Source organism: Anopheles marshallii, chromosome 3, assembly GCF_943734725.1.
Source record: "Anopheles marshallii chromosome 3, idAnoMarsDA_429_01, whole genome shotgun sequence".
NCBI classification, from domain to species: Eukaryota; Metazoa; Arthropoda; class Insecta; order Diptera; family Culicidae; genus Anopheles; species Anopheles marshallii.
Window position 1 is genome coordinate 49,212,543 of NC_071327.1, and position 4,099 is coordinate 49,216,641.

Consider the following 4,099-nt stretch of genomic DNA (forward strand, 5'->3'; position numbering starts at 1 on the left):
CGTCCGCTGGATCGAGTTCTCACCGCCGCAACCGGACACCTGTTCTGGTATGGAGTGTTGGTGATGTGATTCCGGCCTGTCTACGTACTACGAGCTGCAACCACACCTCCGGGCCGGAAGTGGATGGGATGGAATTTGATTGACGTGCTGTGCTGTACCGTTCACTCACTAAAGTCTTATGACCTTGTTAAAGTGGTCGGTTTTCTTATCGTGTTATTCGCTCTCGACTCTTCCTATGCTGGAGTAATAACACGATCGACAGCCGGACCGGAACTCGCGCCGAGCCCTTGATGCTAGCGATCCGTGACGGAAACTCTTTTCTTCCGCTGTATCAGCAAACCGGACGAGCTCTGCAAAGTAAAAACCGAAAAGAGTACGTGAGTAAGAGTGATAAAGGGGAGGAAGCCACACACACAAAAAAAGAAACCCCCGTGAAACCTCGGAAACGACGTCGCTGAGCGTTTCGAGGCAGCAGAGATAGTAATAAAATATAATTAATTAAATTACGTCGGAAATCCGGCTACGGTTTTATGGCAGAAACGGGTGAGCGAATGATGCCGAATATCGTGCGGCATAAATCGTGCGCCAGAGCTTGTCCTGTATCTTTCTCGCACGCGCAAACGATGCGTCAAAGCGTTGATGTCTTGTGTGTGTCCTCGGAGAGTAGCTGAGATTGCTCGCTACGCATTTTCAACAAGTTGATACAACAACTGCGCTTATACGGTGTTATTTATTTTCTGGCTTCTTTTTTGTTGCTACAAAGGACTTGCGTCGCTTTTCACCGATGGCGCTGTTGCGGGACAAAGTTTTTCGTAAAGCAATGCAGAATGATTTACGAAAGGCATTTACCAATGCGGCGGATGATGTATGGTGAAAAGTTTGGAGTTTTTTTTTATTGGACTAAGTGCTATTACTTGGTTCACTGGTTATGAAACAATCATAAGGAGAATATATTTTTACTTTTTTATTGTAGTTATTAGACGATTCACATATCATTAGATATAATTTCAGACATTTTAGTAAGTAAACAATTTCTTATTTTCTTTTACTTATTATCGAATTACTGGGATATCAAAAGTTGTTTTATTTAATTTTACTCACTCACCTGTAATCAAATGACTTTAAAAATGTCCATCAAATTAAGCAGCTCTCACAGAGCTACCGGTTGTTAAATGGAAGTAAAATCCTAAACAAAAGGTAATTGGAGGTAATTGGGAGAATTATTGCGACAAAAATGGCCAACAGGACGTAAAAAAAAATAATTCCATCCCACTGGAAGTTGATAACTTACAATGGAGCTTTCTTTATGCCGATGGACATCATGCAAATCGTTAAAGTGACGAATTCTTTCCTTTTATTATTCCAATATTTATCTTTTGAAGACGGTGCGTCTGAAGGGACTGAAAAGTGTTGTGGTATAATAACTGAAACGTTTACGATTGAAATGAGCTTTTATGTGCGCAACGTTACAACGCAACACAAAAAGAAAAGGACACACGTTACTAAACAAAGGAGTGAAAGAAATGTGACCAAACGGTGAGCCTTTTTCGTCTATATTTTCATCATCGTCCTGCTGCGACTTTGATGGATAATAAAACGTCTTGCCATTGTTAAACTTTCGGGAAGGGAATTGCAATTGAATAACATTATTGTAACGCGTTTTTTATTGCGTACTAATTGAACGAATTGACAGATTAGTAACTTTGGGACAGAAATGAATAAATGCATAGCAATGACCATAAAATGTGGTAATCTATGTTTTGTGCATGAGTGTGTGAGTTGAATTTCTAACACGACACGACAAGCATGCAAATCGCCATGCTGATTCCTTACTACCACTATACTAATAATGCAAAACCGTGTACCATGAACATGTAGTTCGCTTTGGGTAGATTATGTTTACGATACAATCAGTCCCGCACCATCCAACCCGCCCCATCTTAACAAAATGGTGTTTGTATCCGTCTCGTAAAAAAGCCCCAATCCCAAACCCCCAAATCGATAAAATTATGGCAGCCGCTAAATGGAGGCGCCCTATCATTTGCTTGTCACGTTTCGTTGCGCCAGTAAGCCGAGATTGATGAGTGGTTCCGCATGTTGGAATGGGGCCCGGAATCGATCGCTTTGGAGGGTGTACATAATTGATATTTGATAAGAAATAATTTGTAGCATCGCATGGTCCGAATGGTTTGCGGGGACGCGAAAAAGATTCGTTCCGTGAGCGTGTTTGCGCGAAGGTGAGCGTTGGCTGGACAACCATAGAATTCGTGGCAGTTTAATCGGGTTACATGATTTTATTTGGGAAATTAATGAGCAAAATAGGTTTTTTTAGGTTAGAATAACCTATTTTCTACATAAACAACGTTGAAAATATAAAATGCATCGTGTCGGGAGATCTTTTCCTCCCAAAGATATATAGCTATAAAAAGGAATTAATTTGTTCGTATGTGCAACGCTTAAGTGTCTAATATTCCTCCACCAAAAGCAAACGATCGATGAAAGATTTCATGTTGGTTGAGTAAAGAATAACAATAATAAAAAAAAACTAGCTTGAATTCTTCCCCTTTCCACACATGAACGACACGACCCATTATTTACCCCATCGGTTGCACCGGTGGTGTATGTCCCATGGAAGCGCTTGGGCTTTGTCTCCAAGAATGTGGCTGCGTACGTAAAGGCAAAATAGACATATAAAAAGAAGGCATTCCGTTTAGTACTAACTCGTGCCTTCGTTGCCATGTGGCGTGCGTATGTTACGAGCCTATTTTTTTGTACCATACCTCAAGAAGCATTAAATAAGATTTCCTCCAACTTGTTCTGTACCCTCGAAACACTAGAAATACATAAAGGGAAAAGAACCGTATTCGAGCGTCCCACACGCTAGAGTATGCGTGGAATTGATTTTCCTTCCCGAATGGGCGACCGGGCATTATGGCATATTGGGAACCTAATGACCGGAATTGCAAGTTCCGTTCGCGAGCAGCCGATCGGTGTTTGTGTTACCGATTGGTCGTGATTTGTGCTATGGCGACCGGAAATTGGTGGTAATATTTTTGGGACGAATCAAAGGAGTAGTGCCAGGCCCAGGACTAGACGAACACGTGCCTTGGGAATGAGGACGGTACCCCTTCAATGGGCTACCCATGTTTTAGGGCTTGTTACGATGATGAATGGCAGCTAAAGCAAGGGAGAAACACGAGCACGTCTGAGAAGTGTACAGCCCGACGCATATTCCACGCACGAACTTTGCGTGCCGTCAGCTGTAGCGTCTATTGATAAGCTGTTTTATGGGGTCAATAAATTGATAAGGAATTTTATTAAGCACAACCGGAAGTTGCTTGTATGTCTATTTGTTAGTGTGTAATGGCAACGAACAGCACCATCGTGCTAGGGAACGATTTGTAGCCGGCAACAAATGAGAATTTTTCTTTTATGTAGTGAGTTATTAATCATTCTGCAATCAATAAGCGGTAATGAAATTTCATGTATTGAAAAGAAAAATGGTACCTAAGTTATCGTATGCAAAGCTTTAATCTCTTGCGTAATAATAAATCAATTGTAAATAAAAAAATGGTGTGCATAAATCTATTTTCGGGGATTTTTTGCCATCGACGGTAAAATACACGATACAAGAATCCAAAAGTTGCTTGTAATTTTTTGTGTCAAAACCAAACTCGTAAATTCTACTCCATTTGATAAAAAGGGAAACCCTTCATGCAAAAATGTGGTAATACGCTTAAACGATACATGCATGCTGTGAAGCAAAACGTAACAAAAAACACATTAGTGCTGATGCAAAAACACGAAACAAGTTCCAACACGAAACAAGTTTCCATAATTTGAAAGGAAAAGCAGCAAAAGGAAACACTTTGCCCACCGGAAGTGCACTCTACCGTAGCAGTTGCAAGTGCAACAGTGCTGGTATTGCTCAGTCCTTTGTTACACTTAGCAGGGAGAAGAATTTGGAAGGAAGTAACAAAAAAAAACGCTGAACCACAATGCTGGTAGATAGCAGTGGATGGAAAATCCCGTCAACACACAGAAGAGTAGAAGAACCTACCGAAACAAAGACCAACATCTTGATATTTTTGTAAAATTT